We start from the raw sequence: 13,787 nt of genomic DNA, 5'->3' as shown, positions 1-13,787 counted from the left end.
CTGCGACCAATTCGCTCGCACAGAGAGGGACTCCTCCAGGTGCCGTCCACCAGACAATGTCGGGAGGCGGCGTCTAGGAGCAGAGCCTTCTCTGTAGCGGGCTCAGCCCTGTGGAATGACCTTCCCCCGGATATTAGGACCACCTCTGACCTCCGCGCCTTCCGGATAAAGCTCAAGACCCACCTATTAGAAGTAGCTGGCCTGGCTCAACCATAGTTCGTTCACACTGCCAATTTTGTGGTTTTTGGAATTTTATTAGGGGATTTTAAATTGTGTTTTTAATTGTCTTTATTCATCTGCCTACCTCCTCCATGTACACGAATCCGTTTATTTTGTGTGTGTATTGTCCATATTGTATTTTATGTGCTTTTTATTGTACGCCGCCCCGAGTCCTTCGGGAGAGGGTGCGGCTAAGAAATAAATTTTATTATTTTATTATTTATTATTAAAATACATAGGAAAATCCTATTCGCGAAAATTCCACTTAGGGTTAGGGTTATCTCTCCATGTACTCCTAGCGCAAAATGGGCATCACCATTGGATTTGGATCCCATCTCTATGGTAAGGAGGGTGCACACCTTTTGAGCCAGAGTTATGCACATTTCCTGGCAAAATGCATGGGAAAATCCCATTCACAAAAATTCCACTTACGGTTAGAGTTAGCTCTCCATGAACTCCTAGAGCAAAATGGGCATCTCCATTGGATTTGGACCCCATCTCTATGGTTAAGAGGGTTCACATCTTTTGAGCCAGAGTTATATACATTTCCTGGCAATATGCATGGGAAAATCCCATTCGCAAAAATTCCACTTAGGGTTAGGGTTAGCTCTCCATGAACTCCTAGAGCAAAATGGGCATCGCCATTGGATTCGGAGCCAATCTCTATGTTTAAGAGGGTGCAATCCTTTTGAGCCGGACTTACGTACATTTCCTGACAAAATACATGAGAAAATCCCATTCACGAAAATTGCACTTAGGTTCAGAGTTAGCTCTCCATGAAGTCGTAGTGCAAAATAGACATCACCATTCAATTCAGAGCCCTTTTGTATGGTTAGAAGAGTGCACACCTTTTGAGCGGTACTTATTTACATTTCCTGGCAAAATATATGGGAAAATCCCTGTCATGAAAATTCCATTTAGAGTTAGGGTTAGCTCTCAATTAACTCCTAGAACAAAATGGGTATCGCCATTGGATTTGGAACCCATCCCTATGGTTAGGAGGGAGCAGTCCTTTTGAGGCGGACTTATGTACATTTCCTGGCAAAATACCTGGGAAAATCCCATTCACGAAAATTCCACTTAGGATTAGGGTTAGCTCTCCGTGAAGTCATAGAGCAAAATAGACATTACCATTCAATTCGAAGCCCTTTGGTATGGTTAGAAGAGTGCACACCTTTTGTGCCGGACTTATGTACATTTCCTGACAAAATACATGGCAAAATCCTATTCGGGAAAATTCCACTTAGGGTTAGGGTTTGCTCTCCATGAAGTCTTAGAGCAAAATAGACATTACCATTTAATTCGGAGCCCTTCTCTTTACTTAGGGGGGTGCACACCTTTTGAGCCGGATTTATGTACATTTCCTGGCAAAATACATGGAAAAATCCCATTCGCAAAAATTCCACTTAGGGATAGAGTAATGTCAGAGGTTGGTTGCTCTCGGTTCATCCCAGATAGGGCAACCGGTAGCTCTGCCTGCCCACCCACCCGGACACTTCTGCTCATGTGTCACACGTGCATGCGAGCGCACTCAAATCAGTAGTAAAAAAATTGGCAACCCACCACTGGAACATACATGCCAATTTTCAAGTTTGTAGGCTTTACGGTTCTGGATATTTCATGATGAATGAGTGGTACTTGTTTTTTTTATATTTATTGATGTATATGTGTAGGCATAGGTAATGGCATAGGTATAGGTATATGAAAATGTATCTGCATATGTATGTATGTTCAGCTTATAAATTCAACTGAGTTAAATCCATATAGTCAGGCCTAACTTTATATCAAAGTTATCAAATTTATATCTGGCTGTTCTACTATCTAACAGCTTCTCCACTGTGAGGATAGGTGCTTTTCAAAGTTTTACATAATGTGAATATTTGTGCATGACTATAGATATTTTGGCATGTTATGTGTCAGCAAAATAAGCCACAAATACAAAATTGCCTCTGTGCAACACTTCCACTGGTATTGCCAGAGATTTGGTGCCACCATATATGCACATATGTGTAAAACATCTGGAGATGCAGCTGCTGCATCAGAACTGCAATGCATGTAACTGTTCTGATACTTCAGAATGAGGTGGTTTCATTCATGCCATTACATTTTGTGAAAACACCTGCTTTGAATGCTTTACGCAGTCTATTTATTCTCTTGGAACAAATAAGTGTTTTATTGGAACAGCTGTAATGTTGCCTGGAACCACTAGACTTGGATGATTTTGGTTAAAAACAATCTCTATAACCTTTCTCTCATTTTTCCAGTTTCCAGTTTTCCATGTAACAGTATTTATTTTCCAAACATTTAAATAACATCTAAAATAGAAACTTGTAAGTCTGAATTGAGGAAAATAGAGAAAAAAAATATTTTCCATCCTTAACTATATAGATATATACTATGTTCAGAAAACTTTAAATCAAAATAGTCACTGAATGCTTGTAAGATTTGGCTTTCACCAAAAATTAAAGTTCAAATAATTGTTACTATTTTTTTTAACCAAATTAAGGCTTGGCCAAAAATGTGCTTCTTCACTTCATCTGCAAACCAGATGAATAAGCAGCATATTTAATACATTCTGAAACTATTGTATCAGTACTTTAAAGCATTCAGAAATATTAAAAAGAACAACTTGGAATAGAATACACTGCAGGATAATTACTTCATCTACATAACTACTTTAATGTATTAAAATTAAAGATTAACAGAACCTGAACACCCCACAAAAGTTATGCAAATTTTAAAAAACATACTTTGCTCCCAGACTTAAGGCTAATTTGTTGGTTTTCTTTTGTAATAAAATGTATAATTTTATCTGGGCATCCTGTATAAGTACTTTTTTTTTCTAATGACCTTTTTCTCAATTCAATTGTTAGCTGCTCAGAGTCATCTGGGAGAAGGTGTCCCTCCAAATAAAAAAAATTAATTAATTAAACATATCTAGAAGAAACATATTAAATACAAAATCTAAACTCTTCTTATTCTTAATGTAATTAACAGCCTCTTACTTCTACCTGGCACATCCTCCATACCTGGCACAGAAAAAGAAACTGCTTTTGAAATGCTGTTTTCCTTACTTTTGTATCTACACTTCTATAGAACTGTTGTAGCAATTACCTCTATTTGAACAGACACAGAAAAAAAAACCCAGAAAGTCTACTATGCGTCTTATTGTGAAAGTCTACATACTTCTAGACTTTACTTCTAGAATCACCTGATGGTGAGATAGGCAGCATATAAGTTTAATAAATAAATAAAATAACAACAACCCATGTCTCATTTGGTCATTGTTAGAAGGACATTCCTTTACCTAAACAGACAAAACAAAATCACCATGGGCGGCAAAAAAAGCAGTGGGAGTGGGAATGATTTCTAACTTCTTGCTGGCTTCCTCATTTACTTCTAGAAAGCTTGAAGGGAAAAAGTAGGTGGAGAAACCTGCCGGAAGTTGTAGTCCAAGGCCACCAAGCAGTTAAGTGGGGGAAGGAGCAAGAGTATGGGGTTGGGTGGAGGTCAGGATGATACATCGGAATGCATGAAAGGTGCTGGGTAGGTAGGTGGGCAAGAAGGATGCCTGGGGATGTGTAAGAGATGCAGAGCAAGTTGGGAGAGCACAGGGTGCATTGCATGTCAAGAAGTGTGTGAGAGCATCACAGTAAGGTTCAAAGATAGTGCATTAGCAATAGCAATAGCAGACTTATATACTGCTTCACAGTGCTTTACAGCCCCCTCTAAGTGGTTTACAGAGTAAGCATATTGCCCCCAACAATTTGGGTCCTCATTTTACTAACATCGGAAGGATGGAAGAATGAGTGAACCTTAAATTCCTGAGTCAACCTTGAACCTTGTATTCATGAATATGGTGAATGGAGGAGTGATGCAGATCGATAAGAATACATGGGATCACAGGGGTGTGTGAGAGGTGCCATGCTGGTCAGGAAGGACATGTAGGTCAGATAGTATGGATTAGGAAGTGTGCCTGAGTGTGCTTGGAAGTATGCAAGAGGTGCTGTGCAGGTGAGGGACAGCATAAGGGAGTAGATAAGAGGTGCTAAATGGTCAGGGAAGGCATGCAGGTTGATGATGGTGCATAGGGATCAAGAAAGGTACAGAAGGCCATGGGTCAGGAAGAGTGCGTTGGGATACACAACAGATGCTGCATGGGTCAGGGAAGGTATGCTGGAGATAACATGGTTGGCAAAGACACATGAGGGGGAGCAAAGTTTGGGGGAGTGCATGGGGATGAAGCATGTGCTGGGAAGTATGTGCAGTTATTCTTTTGTTCCTTCTCCTCCCTTTCTTCTTGCCTTTTTCCTTCTCCCTTTCCTTCTCTTTCTATCAGCCAGATAAGCAGCCAGGATTGGGAGGTAGCAAGAGATTGTGAGACTGGCTGGAAAACTGTCACAGAATGTTTAAAATGAAGATCGTGTAATCACAGCAGCAGCCAGTAGTACTGAAGCACCCACAATTTCCCCAAACTTTATTTCCTCGGGAGAAATCATTCCCAGATTTTGGACACATTCATGTTAGACCACTTGTGGTGCCTTGGCTCAAAAAATGATCATTTCACCAAGATAAAGGTATGACAATGAGAGTTTTAGTAGTGTATAGATAGATATCAATATGTCCATATGAATTTCCTGATCTTTAGCCACTTTGATGACTATCGTAACCATTTAAGGCTTTAACATCTGAAAGATGCCCTCCTCAAAATATTATATGAACTCTTCCAATAATTTCTATATGTGTCAAAAGAAAAATCACAATATAAAACATTGAATAGATTGAGAGTTTGTTTCTGAGAATATATGCCCAGTCAGATGAATTCCCCACTGCCAGGTATATTTGTTCTTCTTTCTTCCTGCAAGATGTTTGAACATCAGATTACTTATAATTCTCCATCACCAGTCTATCGAGTAAAATGTTTAACATATTTAGAGAGAGTTAGTGCTGTCTCAGTTTGGGTCTCTTTAGTTCACTGGAATGTAAACAACTCAGCATTCCTACACCTTGATCCCATTTCTGTACAGGTCAGAGACAAGGGACAATGTCACCAGTTGGAAAGTAAAGCTGGATCATCTCCAGAGTTCATGCATTCATTAAAAAAGAAAGACCTCTAATCTTGTTTAGCGCTATGTTCTCTCACAGTTGAAATCCTATTTATTATGCCTTCACCTTTGTATGAAAGGGCTAAAAGAGATTTTTCTTCAAGCTATAATATTAAATGCTAGAAGTAGTTAACTGTGGTGAAAGTTTAGAGTAGTGCTGTAAATGGCTCCTATTATGATGGAACTTCTTTTTACCCTTAACTAGGCTGGTGATTTAGAAATGTAACTTAATTTAGTTCTCCTATTCATTTATTTAGAAAGATCCCAAACCATGCCTTCTTGGAAAGGTTCATGGAACGAGAAGCAACATCAGAGTTATAAAACTGTTTGTGTCATGTTGCCTGTGCTTCAGTCTTTGGCCTCAGATTTACTGTAAGATATGGAGCTGACTTCAGTGTTGAAATAATATTTGGTAGCTCATTTTTTCTAATGTTCTTTCCTGATCTCTCCCATTTAAAAACAAGAGAGCATTTCTCCCGCTTCAAAAAAGCGAGTAGTAATATAGGTAAAGGTAAAGGTTCCCCTTGCACATATGTGCTAGTCCTTCCCAACTGTAGGGGGCAGCGCTCATTTCCATTTCAAAGTCAAAGAACCAGCGCTGTCCTAAGACGTCTCTGTGGCTGGCAAAAGTAAACACTGAAGGTGCACAAACACTGTTTCCTTCCCACCAAAGGTGGTCCCCATTTTTCTACTTGCATTTTAATGTGCTTTCACACTGCTAAGTTGGCAGAAACTGGGACAAGTGACAGGAGCTCACTCTGTTACCATAGGGATTTGAACTGCTGAGCCACTGCGCCCCTTCTCAGTATTAATATAGAAGACCTTTTTTTAAAACAAACTAGCTTTCTAAACAGGCAAGCAGGTCATTTCCTTTCTAGTGTTCAATTTGAGTCAAAATTCAGGAAAAAAAAGTATCGTGTTTATCTTAGTCTCTTATAACACTGGCAGGAATTATTGGTCAAAATCTTACTTAAGAATTGCAGCATTTCTTTTTATGTCCATGGAGCCTACAGTTTTAACATATGGATATAAACAGAAGTTCAACCTGGGATCATGGAGCCATGAGCTTCAGTCAAATATTTACATTAGTTAACGAAAATTAAATACCGGTAACTACTGAATTTTTCAGAGTATCAGATGCACCAGTGTATAAGACGCACCAAGGTTTTGAAAAGGCAAATAAAAAGAAGTTTTTGCACTCTGCAAACCTCCCCAAAACGGGCTGTTTTTCATGAAAACGGGCACTTTTTTCATGAATAGGAGGCTTGTAGAGTGCTCCTGGGGGGGTGGGGGGAAGATTGAGCAAAAAATAGCCCATTTTTCACTCATTTTTGCCCTCCTCGGCCCCCAGGAGCTCTCTGAAAGTTTCCTAGAGGCTATGCACGGTCATTTTGGTGAAGGGGGAGGGGCTTCGGGAGGCAAAAAATTCTGTATTCAGTGTATAAGACACATCCAGATTTTCAGTCTCTTTTTTGAGGGAAAAAGGTGCGTCTTATAGTCTGAAAAATACAGTACTTTAAAAACAACTGAAAAGTTAGATTAAAATTTATAGCAATTTAAATATAGCAAAAAATTATACCTTAACTTTTCTCAAAAGGCGAAGAAAGTAGATGATAATTAGCATTTCAAAAGAGTGTTCTCATAGGCTAGGAATAAGACAAAATTCATCAGCTTCTTAATGATAACTACGATGAGAATATGGCAGTTATTTTGGTTTCTCTGTGCTGCTGGAGAGGAGTAACCTCAGCTGACACACAAAACATTTTTGTAAAAAAATAGGAAGGGTCATTAATTTGGAAAAAGTTGCCTTTTATTTGTGGGGAGGGGAATACTTTAAAAATGCTGAGAAAATTCTGGTCAGTTCTGATTAAAATTTTCATTCCCACTCCATTGCTATTTATTAGAAAGAAAACTAACTAGAGCTTCTCCAGACTTGAAAGTGAAATGATAACTAATTTATATAAACTGTGGCTTTGTCAAGATTCCAACTAATGAACCCAAGCAAATCAGAACTCTGAGACTAGATTCCTCTCAAAGCTCTACTTTATTGAGTACATCATATTGGTACTGCTTCAAAGGAATACCAACTCTAAATCTTTCCTGCAGTTTCAGAATAATTAAAAAAGGAAATAACCCCATCCCCAAGTGTCACAGGTCATGTTGGCCAATTGGCTTAGTTGACGGGCTCTCCAGGCACTACTTCCCTGACATTATCCATTGCCAGTAGAGATGATCTTGGCTCTCATGAGAAAAATTTCTGTTGTGTCCAACCTCCTTCCTCCCTTCCCCCTCCATGTGGCAACGGAGGAACATAAAAATGGCTGCTGCCAGGTTCTGTTTGAAGTTGTCGTACTGCTTGGTATACTGTTGTTGATCAAAAAAGGCTATAAGAGATCCTGAAACAAGAACCCCTGTGAAACAATACAGATCATCAGGGTGTCAAAGGAATTTTTTTTCTGAGAGATTCAATTCATTGAATCTTTTCTACAACACTCAGAACAAATAGTCCTCGACGTATGACTGCAATTGGGATCAGAACTTCTATTGATAAGCAAGGCAGCTGTTAAGTAGTCCTGCCTGATTTTATTATCTTTTGGGCCATGTTTGTTAAGCAAATCATTGCAACTGTTAAATGAACGATGCAGTCATTATGCAGCAAACCCAGCTTCTCCCATTAACTTTGTTCGTCAGAAGCCATCTACAGTAGGAAGGTGAATGGTTGGAGTTAGAGGATTCAGGGGTAGGCTGCTGGGGTTCGCAGGGATTCAGGAGAACTTCTAACTAAGAGAGAACCCCCAAATCCCACTTTTTGTTGGTTTCGCCCACCCCACTCTGCCCCTCCCAGGAGTTCCCATGCAGCCCGTTTTAGATGAAGGTAAGTGCAGGGAGCGTGCAGAGGCTCAGGGAGGGCCTACCAGAAGTTTGGGAAGGCCAGAAATGGGCCCATTTCCAGCCTACAGAGGGCCTACAGAGCCTGGGGAGGGTGTTTTTGCCCTCCTTGGGCTTTGGAGGCTTTTATCGAGCCTTTGTGAGGGCGAAAGCGTTTTCACCCTCACAAAGGCTTGATAAAAGCCTCCAAAGCCCGGGGGGGGGGGGCAAAAACCTTCCACACTGTGGTGCAGGCCGAAATGGCCACACCCACCATGGCCACGTCCACCCAGCAACCAATCAGAGAACCCCTTGCTAAAATTTTTGAAGCCACCACTGCGAGGATTATCTGTAATGTATGATTGGATTTGTTTCTTTTTCTTTAAAACAGACTGAAAGGGATTGAAATCCATTAATTAGCCATGTGTTATGAAGGAATAATTTTGCTTGAACATAACCAGCTAGAACACACATCAATTCACTGGATAATTCCAATATGTAGAAATGAGAGAGAAAAGAAACAGCAATCTAAAGTAATGTTGCAAATTGGGACACTCATTTTCAAAAGTTATACATTTTTTAACCTTAAGGTTGAACATAGATTGTAAGAATATTAATGACCTAGGTCTTATGAAATCCTCCATGTTATTTCTAGGCCCCATTTTTACTTTCTAAGATCAGGAACAATATATTTTCGCAACAGACTCTTTGAGCAGTAGATTTATGACAATACAATGCAATATGGTTTTATGAAACTACTTCTCATGAATGTCCTAATGTTTTATTCTTTAATAAGAAGTAAAATCAGGACACTTATGGTAGAGAAGATGTTTTTTTTTTTTTTTTGCTTACATAAGACATTTTAATTCTAACAACAAACTGAACTGTTTTTACTGTAACATCAGATTTATTTTTAAAATCTGCAAAAGGATTCAGTTTTTATACCATTTATTATAAAGAAAATCTTTTTGCCTCCTTTTCCCTCAAGAAACCTTATTAGGAACTATCTGGCTGGCTGGCAAACTGCTTTGCTTATATTGGACGACTGTTATTTACTTTTGCTACACACATTAAGAAGGTTATTTTTGCTGTTTATATAAAGTGTGTAGTTAGACAATTTTTTTTCTTCAGATTGCCAGAGGACTAATATTGAGGATAAATGAAATTGCTTAAAACATCTTCACTGAATACTCCTCTCAAAAAGAAGGTAAAGCTTTCAGGGATTAATTTACTTTAAGAGAACCATTAGGCTTAAGGCCAGTGTTTCTGAACCTTGGAAACTTGAAGATGTGTGGACTTCAATTCCCAGAATTCACTAACCAGCATGCTCAAGGCATTTAAGATGTCAATGCTCAAAAATTAAGTAATTATTCCCAAGAATGAAATCTGTCTATCATCTGCCTGCCTGCCTGCGCCCATCCATCTGCCCGCCCATCCATCCGCCCATCCATCCATCCATCCATCCATCCATCCATCTATCATCTATCTATCTATCTATCTATCTATCTATCTATCTATCTATCTATCTATCTATCTATCAATCATCTATTGTTTTATTTATATCACACCTTCAAAGTGTCCATATGTAATGCTCTCTGCTCTTATTTTCCCCACAGCAATTCTGTGAGATGGATTGGGCAAGAAGTGTGGGTTCAAGAGCATAGCAAGTTCTTTCAATTTTAATGAATGCCATTTTAAAAATGCCTGAAAAAAATGTATTCTTTCTCTACTGCTCTTTTTTGCTTTTTCAAGAGAAAAATATTTGTGTTTTTATCTTTTTAAATATTTGTGCAAATATTCTTTGCATCCTGATGAATTTATTTATATGTACAATTTAGGCCTCTGATGCTTTTTCTAAGGACAGTTGAGCTTTGGCAGCCAACATTTAGGATACAGAAATTAAACTAATAAAAGCTGATAATAATTAGTGGAATGTTTTCTAGGAAAGGTGAAATATTCTACCTCTTGTTCCTTTGACATTGCTGCAATTGTTTCTCATTTGTTCATATATCATTTGTATTTGTATAGCTATATAATATCCATTGCTGGCTTGCTGGCCTGTTGCAACTTCATCAAAGTCCCTTTAGCCAGGCCTTTTCAGGATGACCCAGGCCTTATGGCTGCCATAGCAATCCTGTGGCACAAGGCCAGTTCATACTTCACCCAGTCCTAATGATCCCTTACCATCTCTCACAGCGTGGACATGCAGTTGGACTTTGAAAGGTTGAGAGCTGCTTCATGAAAGCTATTGGAATGACTAGAAGGAATAAAATCAGGAATGAGATTTACAAGGGAAAAGTTGGAATAGAACTAATATTAAACTACACATAAAGACAGCAAATAAACTGGTTTGCCCATCTGGAGAGAATGTCTGGGGATTCCATACCATATAAGACATACATTTAAAAACGAGAAGGTCAAAGAGAATGAGGAAGATCCAGAAGAAGATGGAAAGACAATCTCAAAAACACACTACTTCAGTGTGTCAAATAACAATGGTAGAGGCTGCAAGAAGTGCAAGAACCAAAACTTTGTATCTCCCTTAATATTTAAAGTAGATGAAGTAGATGAGGGGGAGGGGGAGGAGGGAGGAGAAGGAGGAGGAGAAATGTTCCTTTCATCTGTGAGGCCTATCCTCCCATTTCACTTTCACCTATTCATAAGAGATCCACATGCCAAAATTCACTTCTATAATAAATGTATGATTTCAGGAACATTCTTTTTCCTGTTTTTATCAATAATAAGTTAAAATCGGTTTAAAGAATCTTATTTTAAATCCAGAAAACATATCAGTTTTTAGACAGAAGCAAGGAGGAGTTTATGAATGAAAACTAAATAAATCTCAAAACTCTTTTAGAGGAAGCACAATGTTGTGTCTTTGGTCATTATATATCTAACAACTCTAAAAAGACACATACAAAAAGGTACAAAAAGCCATTGATAAGAGAGATGGATACAATACTGGGACTTAAAGTTGGTTATTGATTTGATAGCAGTTGTATGACAAAATATTTTTTATTAAAAATGATAGACTTGGTGACTAACCTGATATAAATTGTGCGACACTGCAAAAATGATTGTGAAATAGTATTTTTGAAAATGATCTACAAACTTCAAAGAAACAAAAAAACAGCATAGCAATGTTACTAACCAGGATGTATAGATATGAGTATGCTTATAATATTCCAGTGCTTCATTTAGTTGCATGATACCTGGACTAATTCTGTGGAAAATCATATTGCATTGGGTTTTTTAAATGGTAGGGCAAAACACATTAAAAAGTAGTTTTTTTGTGCTGGCAGATATAACCCAAATATCACCCACAAAGACCTGTCCCTAGGCATTGAAAAATGTAATAAATTAAATTACGTGGAGTGCTACAAAATTGGGGATCTTTTACTTATAGTACTCTATTTATTTAGCCTTTGGAGGCTTTATGCTTATATTTTCTCATGTTAATACTACTCAGAGCCTAGATTATTACAACTATTTTTATATATTTTCTGTTGTATGCTACTTATTGGCATTTTTATTTCACAATTATTATATACAGTGATTTACTTCCCTAGCTTTTTGAATCTACATAGGGGCACCTTGTTATTTATTTATAAGATGTATTATCTTTCCCAATCCCAAAGGACTTTAGCTTCTATATTTTTAATTCATTTGTAGAATACACACATAACTCTTCTTGAAGTATAATCATCTGTTGGCTGGCATATTTATTTGTGAATTGTCCAGTTGTCTCTCTCTCTTTTTTTTTCTTTTTTTTTTGAAGTTTAGAGTGATGTATGAAAAGCCTTGTAGTGATGTTGACTGAGTCTCAATAAAATCTAAAAAGCTATGGGTGATTTAATATTTTGACTGCTTGACAATTCTGAAAAAGTTATATTATCTAACAGGAATTGGCCCTCTGCTGTAATGCAAATTATAACTAAGCTCCAAAAATGTTTAAATACTATTCCAACAGCTTGGTGATGCAGATGTAGTTTATAAGATACAAATCAGTTATTAGTTATGTCCTATCATTAAGCCTAGCTTCCATAGCAAATATATAATCATTAGCTACCCTATTACTGTAGCTCAATGCATATTTTGCAAAATGTCCCACGCTTGGTCTTGGATGACATTATTTAAACAAATCATGACCAAGAAATAGAATACATGACCTTGTAGAAAGACACAGCCAAAGAATATAAAGAACAGGATTATCCAGTAGATATTAAAATGGCTTGGTTTATTCCTCACACTAAACTAAAACATTATTTTTCTTTCGATTTTCCATGTTCTGTGAACCCGGCCAATTACCTTTTATTCTATAAATTCTAATTAAGCTATCCATGATTTAGTGCAATGTGTAAATTAGGTCTGATTTCATATAAAACACTTTGTTATATTTCAAATTTGAAATACCATGGAATACAGTAGTCTTGAAGTCAAAGACTTGTGAGCACTCATTTACTTATTAAATCACATAAACATATGCACACAAAATACAGAGACACAAGCATTTAATTAAATCCACAATTCATTCTAGATGAGTGAGAGGGGAACAGAATATTTTCCTATGGTATTTCTTTAGCTCCTATATCAGATATAGCTGTGTCAAGGTAGGTTTATCATCTCCAATGCAAACATATTAAATCAATATTTACAAAAAAATAATTATTGTGTACTCAGATAGTTTTGGAATAGGAAACTAAGCCTTTTCTGTGAAAAAGGAAAGACAATGGTTTCTGTTTCTGTGTTTAATACTGTTTTCTGACCAAAAAGATTTGGACTTACTATAGAACAGTAATAGAGCTGCTTATTCAGAAGTCCAACACTTCCAAAATAAATGAAAATAAAACAAGAAACAGATGGCTTTTAACAAATAATGAACAAAGACTTTATAGTTTAAAATGCAGGTTTTATTTAGTGAAACTGACCGTTCTGTTTCTCAGGTTGCTTTATTTATTTGTTGCATTTGAAAAAAGGGGTGGTTCTTCTAAATGGTGTGTTGAAATAGAATGTGTGAGCTACACTTGAAAGCACTTCTCACCAACAGAACCTTGAATCACTTCAAGAAATTTACTCTTCATATTTTTATATTTAAAAGCCACTTCCCAACTTTTAAACAACATGAGGTCATGGTGATATACTCGCCAACTTTGGATTGAGATGTATAGAGGTCCTTGTTGATGTGTTTTGCCTATATTTTTGTATAGATCCATCGTGTTTTGTTTTTATGGTCAATTATATTGTAAGTCACACAGAGTTTAGAGTCAGATGGTAGTTACACTGAATTAATTTTGAAATTATTGAGCTGAGGCTAAATCCTAAGAACATAGAATCACTAAGCATAGGCAGCTCGTTATCTAGGAATTTGTAGACAGTGTCCTATAATTGGATGGGATTGTTCTGCTCTTGAAGAGACACATTGAATTCATGGTAGTTCCTTTGAAGGCAAAACTATTGTAGCACAAATGGTCTCCATCTCCAAAAGTGCCTCTGCCCAGTTCCAGCTGACTCAGCAGCTATAACTACACTTCCATTATGGGCATTTCTGGATAAGTATAACCAAATAATTTTGTACTGGCAAATCAAGATTGAGTT

This window comes from Natrix helvetica, assembly GCF_964273705.1.
Source record: "Natrix helvetica genome assembly, chromosome: 4".
Taxonomy (NCBI): Eukaryota; Metazoa; Chordata; class Lepidosauria; order Squamata; family Natricidae; genus Natrix; species Natrix helvetica.
The sequence above is the reverse complement of the archived record's forward strand: the minus strand, read 5'-3'. Positions refer to the sequence as shown.